The 14,932-nt window shown below is 42.8% G+C and overlaps 1 protein-coding gene across 1 annotated transcript in view; it reads right to left on the bottom strand.

The window, feature by feature from the left end:
* The window catches only part of TCEA1 (transcription elongation factor A1), a gene marked incomplete in the record, with an annotated part of 560,757 nt that overhangs the window by 372,300 nt on the left and 173,525 nt on the right, over positions 1 to 14,932 (bottom strand).

The raw sequence follows: 14,932 nt of genomic DNA, 5'->3' as shown, positions 1-14,932 counted from the left end.
CTTCTCCAGCATCCATTCGGAAAACTCTGTCACAGACCTGTTTAAGTGGTCTGCTAGCTTGTTGTCTGCCCCGGTAGGTACTAAGCCAAAAAGTTTAGTTCCCTTTCCTGTGCTTTCTCCCAAAATTGCATGGCCATTTGGCTCAGAGGGCATAAGGGAGTACTCCCATTTGTTTACATATTAAATCACTGTGGTGGTGTCTGTTCTTACCAAGTGTGTCTGGTGCCCACTTTTGTCTGAATGACACAAGGCCTTTGTAAACTGACATTTCCTTCATAGTTACAAGATTTAATTTTTTATGACAGTTTTCCTATCTGCCTTGCACTCTTGTATCATCTGGGTGATTGTCCCAAGCCATGTCTGGGCCATCTATGGTGATTACTTGGTGCCTTGCCTGTAAGGTGAAGGGGACTCCATGGTTTTGCTTGCATGAAATTTATCCACATTTCTTTCACAATGCAAGGAAGTAGTCAGGGAGAATTAGTACTGACACCACATGCTTTTCAACTACTGCTGTAATTTACTAGTGTGTGGATTTGCTAAGGCTACAATATGGATACAAGAAGTCACGTATCCCAGTGATCAAGAATTGTGTGGCTGTAACAAATTCCTCCAGAGTCAACTATTTGTAACAGTGTCAGAGAGAAATTTTCTCCTTGGGGAGGGAAGGCCATTTGCCTGCTGGAATCCAACAGACCGCTAAGAACACTAAACTGTTGGAGGGTTGGACTTCTTGAAATGGGAGAGAACCCCAAGTCCATGTCATGGCCAGTTGCACAGCAGAGTTCAGCTCCTTTACACAGTGTTTGTATGAGGTAGTCCTCCAAAAAAACAGGTAAAGCTGCACATCCTTGGACCTGCAAAAAGAAACTAATGGTGCCAGACATTTGCTGGAGAATAGGAGTGCAGTAGACAAGTCAAAGGGCAATGCACAAAATTGGTAGTGGACTCCACCTGCCCTGAAACAAAGATACCTCTTATGTTCCTTTGTTATGGGAATGGGGAAGTAAGCATCCTTTATGTCCAAAGTGACCATGAGTGTCTGAGGACAGGTTCTTTAAAGTGAGTATTTTAAACTTTGCTACCACAACTTTGAGGAGTCTAAAATGGGTCTCCAGGACCCTTCTTTTTGTTAGGGCCAGAAAGACTGGAGTGAAAACCTGTTCTTAATTCCACTGAGGGGACTGGTTTTCTAGATTCTTAAAACAGGAGGTTCTTGATCTAAGCCGCTCTGGGTTATGCCTCTAGAATGGAGAAAAATGCAAGAGAACCTTGGTAGGGAAGCAAATTGTATTTTGTATCCAAGTAATGATGGTTTTTTGGACCTACCTGTCTAGAGTCATGGTTTGCCACTTATTTAGGAAGAGGGGCAGTCTGCCTTCTAAGCTTGGGGGAAGGGGCAAGGATGGATTTTATAGGAAAGGGGCAAGGATGGATTTTATGGAAAAGGGACAGGGATGTGCTCTTGAGTCACAGCTGCTCCATGATGGATCAATGATTTTGGGACCTGCTAAGCCTAGTTCTGGGGTCAGCTTGCCAACTTATCTGCCGTCTATCCCTTCTGGTCCTTCTGCTTTTGACTGGGTAAGCAAGAAAGGACCAGGATTGGTAGGGTAATTTCTACTGAATCTGAAAGGTGGGACCTGTGGAAAGTCTTTGATGGATCAAACAGATATTGCCTTCTCCTCAAGTCTTTTAAAAACCCCAAGCCCTGGGTCCAAAGGACAAATTCTTTTCTAAGAGGGTATTAGGGTCAGGTAAAAGAAAGCTCCAAGTCAAGCAGGCATCCTGATTAACTGGCCCTGATGCAGCCGCCCTGCATCAAAGGTACAATGCAGAGAGTTTAGCAACCTGGGAAATACAGTTATGCAAGACCTTACCATAACAGTAGATGTCCTATTTACTACTGTTGCAATATTCTTTATTCTTGGGATACTCTGTTGGGGATATCTGAACATCTGGCCAGTACACCAAAGCCTTTGCCCCTTTCAAGCGTTGCATGTGCAAAGTATTACTGGATGTACAGATACCTAATCCTCAAAACAGAAGTGTCCCAAGAGGAACCACAGCAACCCTAGAGAAAGGCAGTAACATGTAGGAAGGGAAGGAGAAAAGGATGCAAGAAAGACCATTCAGCCACAAAGAGGGCAACGGAAATTAACAGGGGCAGGACATACAAAGAATACTACAACAGTTAGAAGTAAGACATCTACTGTTGAAGTAAGATCTTACACAACTGTAGTATGCCCTTTCCTTAGTATTGATGCAGTATTCTTTATTTTTGAGAAAGTACAAAAACTACTGGAAAGTCTGGGAGGAGGCAAGAAGAGAACAGCCTTCCACAAACCCAAGAAGGATGGTCCTGAAAATGAAATCCAACTTGTAACTATGGAGCTCTTCTCTGCAGGCCTCTGCTGAAAATGGGATACTACCCAGTTGGACTTTCCTGGTAACCAAATATTTCCAAGATCGATCTAGTATCTAGACCCTTGAAAAAAGCACCAGAAGGGCCAGTGCCATGGTAGAATGAGTACAAACAGAGGAAAGCTGCTTGCTACAACTATCAAAATACCAAAAAAGGGTTTTAGAAATCCAGGAGAAGATGGTTTACTTACACAATGTCAAACTCACATTCCTGGCGCGAAAGGAAAGTTGCTCAAATTTCCTGATATGTTTTGCCTTGTCGAAGTAATATCTGAGCTGCCTATGTAAATCCAGGGTGTGAAGTATCCCTCCACTGGAAATCTGTGGAGAAGGGAAAAAAAAAGAAGATACATGGACTAATTTAAAGACGGCACAAAAAGGACTGCTATGAGGAGACCTAGTCGTCGTGAAAAAATAAAGGCAGGGATCGCCATGAGTGCGTAAAGTTCAGAGACGCCTTTGGCAGCAATAAGAACCAACAATACAGTCTTCAAGTACAACGCTGTAAGGAGAAGAAACTTCAGGCTCAAAAGGGGACGCAGTCAATTCCTCAAGGAAAACGTTACGGTTCCAAGAAGGGGAAAAGTACAGTTGTGTACACTTGCCATAAACGTAGATGTTAGAGTGTATTCATTGTTGCAGTCATTAGATTTGGGTAATATGCTGGCAGGTTGCCCTCAGTCAGCCTGATTAACAAAGTCTTAGGTCCTGCATCAGTTGCTGTCCCTTCTTCCATGACGTCAGGCCGTCAGGGGTATAAAACATGCAGCCGACGCCATTTTCATCAGTTTTCTTGCCACAGATGTTGGGTGCCCCTCAAATGGGGAGCAACATATATATATATATATATATATATACACACATATATACATATATATATATATATAGATATATATATATATATATATATATATATATATATATATATATATATATATATATATATATATATATATGTATATATATATATATATAGGTTCATAGGTTCATACTAGGCTATCTGCCCGAGGGCATTTACAAGCCTAGCCCATAGTTTTGTGGCTTACGCCACCCCTTTAGTATGGGGAACTATACCCATTATTTTGCTGTGCCTCTGTCGAGCAGTGACACTGAGGTAATCCCTGGGGTATATCTGCGATCTCCCATCCATTGGTCAAGATTTCTCTTGAACAAGGCCAGCGAGGTGCTCTGCCTCACATATACCGGGATTTTATTCCACAGCATAGGGAGTCTTTGGGTGATGAATCTATCCTCCAGCACGCCCTATTAATAGCCGTGTCGAGGTTTAAGTCTCCGCCTTGTGGCTCTGACGGATCTATATTTTTGAGGTGAAGCATATTCATCAAATCTGGGTTTGACATGGCCTTGTATGTTAGGCAAAGGTCACCTCTGAGCAAGCGTGGCGACTGAATAGAGCTGGAGTTCTTTCAGTCGGGCAGCATAGGACAGATGTTTGAGACCCTTTATCCTTTTGGTGAGGAACTTTGTGGCCTCTCCAGCTGCTGCAAGTGTCGGGTCAGATACATTCGAATGGGGCATTGTACTCTATCATTGGTCTGATGAGTGATGAGTATAGGGAGACTATGACCTCCCTTGATCTAGATGAGAATCCCTTCATAAGGTGGGCAATGTAGAAGGTCTTCCTAACTACTTTAGCTACATGGGTGTCAATGACAGACTACTATCAACCTGGGTCCCCAGGTCCCTGATAACTTCTTCTGTGCTCAGTGGATTGCCACCTATTTGGTAGCCAGGGGTAACCTTGTTTTTCCCGAAGGGTATGACTATGCATTTTTTGGCATTTAACTTTAGGCCATGGCTCTGGCACCAGTTATCCGTTTCTGTGAGACCCTTCTGAAGGATATCTGTGTCAGATGTGTTTTCTACTATGGAGCCCAGTTTGCAGTCATCTGCAAACTTTGTCAGCCATAACCCTCCTGTGTTTGCTTGTACTTGAAAAGTAGATGCCAAACAAGAGTGGGCCCAGGACTGAGCCCTGTGGTACACCACTTGTGACAGGCTTTGAGTCTGACATGGCGCCAGCAAAGTCTGACATATATATATGCATATATGCATATATATATATATATATATATATATATATATATATATATATATATATATATATATATATATATATATATATATATATATATATATATATATATATGCATATATATATATATATATATGCATATATATATATATATATATATGCATATATATATATATATATATATATATATATATATATATGTATATATATATATATATGTATATATATGTGTATAGATATATATATGTATATATATGTGTATAGATATATATATGTATATATATATATATATATATATATATATATATATGTGTATATATATATATTTATATATATGTGTGTATATATATATATATATATATATATATATATGTATATATATATATGTATATATATATATATATATATATATGTATATATATATATATATATATATATATATATATATATATATATATATATATATATATATATATATATATATATACGCATGTAAATTAGAACACAAAAAATATACTGCCAAATAAAAGCAAATACAACAAAAAGGCTTTTGAGCATAGTAACAGAAAGAAGGGGTATAAAAAGAGAAAAGTAGGGGGCTGGTGGGTGGGTAACCAGGACTACAACAGTGACTACACTCGAACATCTACATTTATGTTAAGTGTACACAACTGTACTATGTCCTTTGTGTTTCACTGTTGCAGTCATTACATTTGGGTAGAATCCCAAAGCTATGGTTAGGAGGATGGAACTAGACAGCATTAGGAGCAGCTATAAGGCTCTGCAGGACAGCAGTGGCAAAACCTGCTCTGGATTTAGAGAAGAGAGGTAAATGGTAATACTTGGTGAACATATGAACTGAGCTCCAGGTAGCAGCTTCTAGAATGTCTCTGGTAGGAACCCCTCTGAGAAAGGCTGCAGAAGTAGATGCAGCCCTGGTGGAATGGGATCTGATCCCCTTGGGGGACAGGTTTACCATGATGCATGTGGCAGAAACAAATACAATGACTTATCCATTTTGAAATTGTCTGCTTTGAGATAGCCTTTCCCTCTTGCCCCTGCAGCAAATGCCACCAGTATTTGCTCAGATTTTCTTAGAGATTTTGTCCTGTTCAAGTAGAATCTTAGTTGTCTGTGTACATCCAATGAATGCAGAATCCCCTTCCCCCTTGTTCTGTGGATTTGGGAAAAAAAGTTGGCAGATGAATGGTCTGATTAAGAGCCACACTAGATACCATTTTAGGCATAAAGGATGGATTGGTCATGAGCGCTACACTGGCCAGGTAGAAAATAATAAAAGGCTCCACTGCCATGAGAGCCTGTAGTTCTGAGATCCTTCTAGCTGAAGTGTCTGCTAAAAGAAAAACTGTCTTCCAAGAAAGAAATTTTATGTCCGCAGTAGCAGCTGGCTCAAAAGGAGGCAGGGTGAGTTTTTCCAATAAAAACTGAGGTCCCATGCAGGAGTTGGTGGTCTTCCTGGGACATCTTACATTTTTTGCCCCTCTGAGATACTGCTTTAGCAGGGGATGAGAAAAGAGGGGAGGCTCTGTGCTGTAATGAGCTGAAATGGCAGAGGCATGGATTTTTATGGAAGAGAAAGATAGGCCCTTGTGAAGCATCTCAGTTAAATATTGCAGAATCTGAGGAATATTGGGCATTTCTGTGCTTATTCCTTGTGCCTGATTCCAGGCACAGAATGTTTTCCATTGATCAGCATACAATTTTTCTAGTACTAGGCCTTCTAGCCTCCAAAATGACATCCATCACAGGTTTGCTGAGAGATGTAACTGGTGAGATTAGTTGATTAGCCATGCTGCAAGATTCAGAGTTTGGAGCAGAGTGTGTAGAATTTGAAAGTTCTGCTGAGGCCATAGATAAGGTGTCTGAGGCAGGTACCATGGAGGAAGGTGTGACACACATTGTGTAGGAGCAGGTACCAGTGTTGGTGAGGCCAGTCAGGAGCAATCAGAATAATTTTTGGTTTTTCCCGTCTGACTTTTAGTAATACCTTGGAGAGCAAAGACAGAGGGGGAAAAGCATAGAGCATCTACTTTCCAAGCTTTTTAGTGATGGATTCTTGTGCAGAATTTATCCAACTGATAGATCTTTTTGCCTCACCCCAAAACTATGTCTGGGCTCCCCCACGTGCAAACATGCTGAAGATTTGCAGACTCAGTTTCCATTCGTGTGGGTCCATAAGATTTCTGCTTAGTTCGTCTGCCAGAGTATTTTGCTTTCCAGGCAGGAATTGAGCTTGTAGATGTATTTGGCAAGTCAAAGCTGTGTTCCACAAGGCCATGGCTAGTCTGCAAACGGGATAGGAATGGGTACACCCCTGCTTGTTTATGTACCACATGACTGTGTTGTCTGTCTTTATCAGTAGTTATCCTGGATGAAGAAAGTCCTTGAAAACTGTCAGAGCATTCTGTACAGCTAGCATCTCTTTCTGGTTGATATGCAGGTGCATTTGATTTGGGCTACATTCGGCCTGAATACATCTCACTGCCAGATGTGCCCCCCAAGCGTAATCTGATGAGTCTGTAGTCAGGGTTTGGGTGGCAGGGGATGGAACGGTGACAGGCCTCTGCCCACCATAGGAACTCTTGCTGCAGACAAGGAATGATAGGAATCATTGTTTCCAGGCTGTGACAATGTTGACTCCAAAAGCTTTTTAGGTACCACTGAAGTTTCCTCATATGCAGTCTTGCATATGGAATTAGAAGAATGCAGGAAGCTAAGGCCTGCAGAATTTGTCTTGCAGATAACTGGGTTTTTATGGCCACTTGTTTGAAGCAAGTCATCAATTCCATTTGTCTGGCATGAGGTAAGGCATCTGGGCACTTGTATTCAAGCTTGCACCCAGGAATGTAATTTTTTTGAGGGAGTACCAGTTGTGATTTCTTTTCGTTTATGGTGTACCCTAGGCAAGTTAGATGCCTTTTTACAAAAGCCAGATGCTGCAGAAGAGTGTCCTTGTTTTCTGCCTGAATTAAACAATCGTCCACATAAGGATAAATTTGAATGTTTCTTTGTCTGCAAAATGCAATTACTGGTGCCAGGCACTTTGTGAAGACCCTGGGCATAGTAGATAAACCAAAGGACAGTGCAGAGAACTGGTAATGCAAATAGCCTGCTTTGAAGTGGAGGTATCTTCTGCAAGATTCCCTGATTGGGATATGCAGGTAAGACTCTTAAGTATAGAGTTACCAACCAGGCATCCTTGCCTAGCACACACAGTAACTGTTGCAGAGTCAGCATCTTGAATTTTGGAATGTCCAGGAAAGTATTTAGAATGGAAGTCCAGAATTGGACACCATGATTTGTCTTTTCTGGGTACCAGGAAAATTCCTGAATAAAAACCTTGTCCCTTTTCCTTTTCTGGTACTGGTTGAATAGCCCCCCATATTCATGAGGGACATAACTTGTTTCTGGGCCTCTGCCCACTGATTTGGAGGCAGATCTGGCCATCCTTTTGGAATTGGCAACGTGTGGAAATGAAAGCTGTATCCCTGGGATACTATATTTAAAACCCACTTGTCCTGGGTAATTAGATACCAATGTTGTGCATGAAGTGCTAGTTTTCCCCCCAAAGGGGCTGCCAAAAGATAAGTGCTTGGAAATGGCAGAGGAAAGCCACTGAGACTGTTTACCATAGGGTGGTGCCTTGCAACTTCCAGATTTGGAGGTGGAGGCACCCCATTGTTTTGTTCTGCAAGTTCCTTGTGACTGAAACCTGGAGCCCTTGGTGTGTCTGGGTTTGACCTGAGCGGCTCTGGTGGGTACTGGAAAGGACCAATTCTTAGTAGGCCAGTGCCTACTGAACCTGGGTGGCTGCACTTCTAGGAAATCTTTTACAGTTTGCATAGATTTAGCTTTGTCTTCCATCTTTTTCATAACTTCTTCTGCCTTATTACCAGACTGCCCTGCTGTAAAGGAGCATCCAGCAATTTTGCTTTAACATGATCAGGCAAATGTTGCTCCTTGAGCCAAGCATGCCTTTTATCACAGATTCAGTTACAGCAGCCCTGCAAGAGGTCTCCAAAGAATCAAAACCACATTGCAAAGTATGCTTTCCAACTTGTTCAGCTGAATGCAATAAATCCTGTAACTCTATTTTCCACACAGTCAGAAATCAACATCATTTTCTGTTTAAGTAAGCCCATGACATGCTGCTGATATTTACGCATATGAAATTGACAGTTTAAAGCCCTGATTGCCAGGGTTGCAGACGTGTCAACCTTCTTACCCCATCTATCCAGCGCCCTGGAGTCTCTATCAGAAAGTGTAGGATTTTTAGCAGTAGAAGGCTTAACACCCTGAGAAATTGTTTCAGGGTCAGCAGTAGGGTTTTTAAAAAGAAATTTGTGGGAGTCAGGAACCCAGTAATATCTGTCTGGCTTACTAGGAGCTGGAGGCAGGGAATTGGGAGCCATGCTGGCTTCTGAGAAAACATCATCAAAAATGTCTAGAACAGGAGGTATAGCGAAAGGCCTATGCTGAGGAAGAAGGAAATCCCCAAGCCTCTTTTTGGATTCTGAAAAATCCTGACTTTCCCAATGAAAATGTTCCCTTAAGGTATGCAAAGTTTCTCCAAAAGAAAAATCCTCAGGAGGAGAAGCAGTAGGGATGGATTCTTCTACATCAGAGTCCTCATAAGGTGGAATAGATAATTCCTGATCAGAAGAAATGGAAACCTGATCTGAAGATTCATAATCAGTGCCTTGCCTAGGCCTCTTAGCAGGGGGGGGGGTTGGGAACCCCTGATCAACGTAATTAAATCCTCAGCCAATTTGATCATTTATTTTTTAGGCATGGGGCCTGTGCACGTGGCCCATGTGTCATTTCTTTAGACATAGAAGTTGGTTTTGGCCTTGTTTCTGAAGATGGCGTCAGTTTAATATACAAATCTTTAGGCCTGAAAACACCCTCAGAAGCCAGTGCCTGCTCAGCAGCTCCAGACCTATCTAAGGTAGAGACATCCGTGGATTCAATACTTAGTGTCTCATGGCATACCGGGCTCCGAATGGGTCTCGGTAAAGGCCTGCGAAATCAAAAGTAGCAGGTATCAGGGGCTGCGAAAGCACCTCACTGAGTACCGGTGAACCGGCTATTGGCATAGGAGAAGCTTAGTCAGTTTTGGACCTCAACAGTCTCTCTTTCTTTGCATTTTTTTCTGAATTCCGGTAGTCGGATTGCTAACCGACATTTCTGGATAGTTAAATCTTAAGCCAAAATATTTAGATGCAAAAATATACAGACGCTTAATAGTGGGTTGGTTAAATTTAGCACAAAAGCGACAGCAAGACACGTTGTGGTCAGGGCCTAGGCAAGGAATACAGTACAAATGAAAATCCTTATGAGGTATTTGCTTCCCACAAGTAATACAATTATTAACTTTTACTGACATCGGTAAGGAGCAAGAAAAAGTTTCCCCAACGGGGTACTTAGCTTTAGGTTGAAGACTTCGGTTCTGAAACTCGAAAACGAAAATTTCAGGAGTCGGCTGACCGGCACTTGCGAACTGCTTCTGCTTCGGGCACCGCGCGGCAAGAAAGACTGATGAAAATGGCATCGGCTGCATGTTTTATACCCCTGACGTCATGGAAGAAGGGACTTTGTTAATCAGGCCGACTGATGGCAAACTGCCAGCAGATTACCCAAATATAATGACTGCAACAGTGAAACACGAAGAACATCAAGCATTCTTAAAGGCCAGATATGGAGACCTTTTAAAAATTGTTTGACTTCAAAACTAGGAACCAAATGTAGATTCAAAGGCAGACAAGCCACAATGACTGGCAAAGGAACAAATGAATATGCCAAACCTGAAATAAGTTTTTTCACATGAACAAGAAAGGACAGTAGGAACCCCCACAGAAAAAAAGTCCAGGTCATACACGAGATACCAAATAGAAAACCTCTTCCACTTAGTCGCTTAGGATTTTCTAGCAGTGGGTTTTCTGGCCAGCTGCAAAACCCCAAGCACGTCTAAGAAAACTGGTGTCAAAATGACTTAGAACCCTATCATCCAAAGTGTCATTTGAAGGGTGGATGAGTGATGGTGAATGAGAAATCCCACCTTGTGCAAGGAGATCCATTCTGAGGTAACTTAGGGTAACTGCCCCTGGCCAGGTAAAAGACAGGGGGAACCAGTGCTGTGTGGGCCAAAACGGAGTCGGAATCAAGATTTTGGGTGTGTTCCTCATGAACTTGTACAGGCATACAGGAAACATCATCCTCTTCCAAGAAAAAGATGTGGCATCCACTTTCTAAGCCAGAGGACTTGGCATTCTGGAATTGAACTGGGAAACTGGTTGTTCAGAGGGGAAGTAAAAAGATCTTTAGTACCCGAATGCTGTACAATGTTAAGAAGCATCTCCCTGTAAAGCATCCATTCGTAAGGATCCGTCCTGGACCTGCCCAAAGAGTCTGCACCAGACTGTGCTCTGATGAAATGTAAACTGCACAAAGAACCAAGTAATGGTGGATTGTAAAATCTTAGCTTGAGGAGCCAACCAGCAAAGAAAGCAAAATTTTGTGCCCCACCCCTTGCTTGCTGATTTACAACATGAATGGTACTGTCTGTAAACACCTTTAGAGAACCCACAACCCAAAAAGAATGAAGAGCTTGGAGAGCTAGAAGCAGTGCCCTCGTCTCGTTAATGTCTATACAGACTGTCAACTGCTAATGGGAACAAACACCCTGGACTTTTAGGTTGTTGGAGGAGGCTCCCCTACAGAGATAGAAGCATCTATGCACAGCTCCTGAGTAGGGAGAGGAACGTACAGTTGAGTACACTTACCATAAATGTAGAAGTTGGAGTGTATTCACTGTTGCAGTCATTACATTTGGATTATCTGCTCTGCAGTAGCCCTCAGTCGGCCTGATTAACAAAGTCTTGGGTCCTGCGTCGGTTGCTGTACCTTCTTCCATTACGTCAGGTCGTCAGGGGTATAAAACATGCAGCCGACACCATTACATCAGTTTTTCTTGCCCCATATGTCAAGTGCCCCCTTAACGGGAAGCAATTAAATCTATAAATACAAGGATATACCTCCAACAGAAAAGCAAATACACCAAAAAGCTTTTAGAGCATAGTGAGAGTAGAGGTATAGCCAAAGGAAGAAAAGGGGGCTGGAGGGAGGGTAACCAGGACTGCAACAGTGAATACACTAACATCTGCATTTATGTTAAGTGTACACAACTGTACTATGTTCTTTGCGTTTCACTGCTGCAGTCATTACATTTGGGTAAGTTCCCAAAGCTATGGTTGGGAGGAGTAATTTAGATGGCATTAGGACCAGCTATAAGGCCCTGCAAGACTGCAGTGGCAAAACCATCCCTGGATTTAGAGAAAATTGTCAAATGGTAATGCTTGGTGAAATAATGTACAGAACTCCAGGTAGCAGCTTCTAAGATGTCTCTAGTAGGGACTCCCCTGAGAAAGGCTGTAGAGGTAGATGCAGCCCTGGTTGAAAGGGGTCTGATGCCATGTAAGATTGGTTTTCCATGGTGCTTATAGCAGAAATGAACACAGTGGCCTATCCATTTTGAAATTGTTTAGTTTTGAAATAGCTTTCCCCTCTGTCCCTGCAGAAAATGCCACCAGTAGTTGTTCAGATTTCCTTTGAGATTTAGTCCTGTCCAAGTAGAATCTAAGCTGTCTGTGCACATCTGGAGTGCAGTATCAGTTCCCCTTTGTTCTGTGGGTTAGAAAAAAAAAGGCAAAGGAATGGACTGATTAAGAGCCACACTGGATACCACATTGGGCATGAAGGAGGGATTGGTTCTGAGGGACACCCTGTCCGCGTGAAAGATGATGTAAGGTTTCACTGCCATAAGGGCCTGAAATTCAGATACCCTTCTTGCAGAAGTGATTGCCAAATGGAAAGCTATTTTCCAGCAAAAATATTTTAAACCTGCAGTAGCAGTTGGCTCGAAGGGAGGAAGAGTGAATTTCTCCAAGACAAAGTTAAGATCCCAGGCTGGAGTTGGAGCTCTCCTGGGTGGCCTTAGATGTTTGGCCCCTCTGAGGAACTGCTTGAGCAGTGGGTGAGAAGAGGGGGAGGTTCTGTGCTATAATGAGATGAAATGGCTGAGCCATGAATTTTGATGGAGGAAAAAGAAAAGCCCTTATGAAGCACCTCAGTTAAGTATTATAGAATTTAAGCTAAACTGGGCACTGCTGCGTTCATTCCTTGAGACTGGTTCCAAGCAAATAATTTTTTCCATTTTGCAGTATAAGATTTTCTGGTACTAGGCCTCCTTGCCTCCAAAATAATATCCATCACTGATTTAGGTAATTAGCCAGGCTGCTAGGTTCAGGGCTTGTAGCAGACAGTGCAGAATCATGTTCTCCTGCTGAGACGACAGAGAAGGAGTCTGAGGCAGGTGCCATGGAGCCAAGCATGATACTGCGCAAGAGTGGGTACCAGTGTTGGCAAGGCCAGTCTGGTGCAATTAAAATCGTCCTTGGCTTGTCCTGTTTGATCTTTAGTAGTACCTTGGAGAGCACAGGCAGAGGAGGAAAGGCATAAACTGATAGGTTTTTCCAGCTGAAGGATAGAGCATCCACTTTCCAAGCTTGCTTGTGGGGAATCCTTGTGGGAAATTTGTCCAGTAGATGGATCTGGGGGGAGGCAAATAGGTCCATATCTGAACTCCCCCATTTGCTTGTCAATATGTTGAAAATCCTTGGTTCCAGTTTCCATTCGTGTGGGTCCATGAGGTTTCTGCTTAGTCAGTCTGCTAGTGTATTTCATTTTCCTGGCAGGAACTGAGCTTGTAGATTCACTTGGTAGCTCAAGGCTGTGTTCCACAATGCCATAGCTAGTCTGCAGAGGGGGTAAGAATGTGTACCCCCCTGCTTATGTACCATAAGACAGTGCTGTCCGTCTTTACCATTAGTTGTCCTGGAAGAATGTGGCCCTTGAAGGCTGTCCGGGCATTCTGTACAGCTAACATTCCTTTTGATTTATGCGCAGGTGCATTTTATTTGCGTTCCATTTGCCCTGAATGCACTTCCCTGACAGGTGAGCCCCCCAGGCATAGTCTGATGCGTCTGTTAAGATTTGTTTGACAGGGGGTAATGTGAATGGTAGTCCCCTGTTTTGGTGGCAGGCCTCTGCCCACCAAAGGAACTCTAGGCATCTGCATGGTATGATAGGAATCCTTGCTTCCAGATCCTGTGAATGTTGACACCATAGGCTTTTGAGATACCATTGTAGTTTCCTCATATGCAGCCTTGCATATGGAATTAGACGAATGCATGAGGCCATTAACCCCAAGGCTTGCAGCATTTTCCTTGCAGACAGCTGGGTTTTTGTGGCCACTTGTTTGAAGTAAGTTGTCAAATGTATCCGTTTCTCTGGCGTGAGGAAAGCCATCTGGGAAGTTGTATTAAAGCATGCTCCTAGGAATATAATTTGTTGACAGGGTACCAAGTGGGATTTTTTTTTTCTTTTATGGAGAACCCCAGACAAGTCAGTACACTTTGAACAAAGGCAAGATGACTGAAGAGAATGTCCTTGCTTTCTCCCTGAATTAGACAATTGCCCAGGTATGGGCATATTTGAATATTTCTTTGCCTGCAAAATGCAATGACTGGAGCTAGACACTTTGTGAATACCCTTGGGCGCAGTAGATAAGCCAAAGGGAAGTGCAGAGAACTGATAGTGCATGTAGCCTACTTTGAAGCGTAGGTATTTCCTGCAAGATTCCCTTATTGGAATGTGCAGGTAAGCTTCCTTTCAGTCTAAGGTTGCCAACCAGGCATCTTTGCCTAGCACAGGAAGCAGATGTTGAAGTGCTAGCATTTTGAATTTTGTGATTACCAGGAAGGTGTTTAGAATAGAGATGTCCAAGATAGGATGACAGGAGCTGTCTTTTCTGTGTACCAGGAAAAGTCTTGAATAAAACCCTTGTCCCCTTTGTTCTGCGGGAACAGGTTGCATAGCCCTGATACTTAGAGAGAGAACCTGCTGTTGGACCTCCGCCCACTGATTTGGGGGTAGGTCTGGCCAACCGTTTGAGGTTGGTAGGGTGTGGAAGTGAAATCTGTATCCTTGGGAAACTATATTTAAAACCCATTTGTCCTGGGTAATGAGTTCCCAGTTTTTTGCATGCAGGACGAGTTTTCCTCCTAAGGGAGCAGGCTGTTGATCAGGGCTTGGAAGGGCTAAGGGTAAGTCATTGTGCCATTTTTCCGTAGAGGGGTGGCTTACTACTCCCTGCTTTGGAAGTGGGAGCCACCCACTGCTTAGGCTTGTGCGCAGCCTGAGACTGTAACCTGGGTGGTCTGCTGTTCCTGGGTTTGGACTGAGAAGGCCTGGAAGAGACTGAAAAGGACCAATTCTTTGAAGGCCAATGCCTACTAAATCTGGGAGGCTGTACTAATAGGAAATCTAAGTTTCCATAGATTTAGTTTTTTCCTCCATCCTTTTCAGGACGAC

This window comes from Protopterus annectens, chromosome 3.part0 (genome assembly GCF_019279795.1).
Source record: "Protopterus annectens isolate FY-2018-M chromosome 3.part0, PAN1.0, whole genome shotgun sequence".
Classification (NCBI taxonomy): Eukaryota; Metazoa; Chordata; order Ceratodontiformes; family Protopteridae; genus Protopterus; species Protopterus annectens.
Note: the sequence above shows the minus strand (reverse complement) of the source record. Positions and strands in the feature narration are given on the sequence as shown.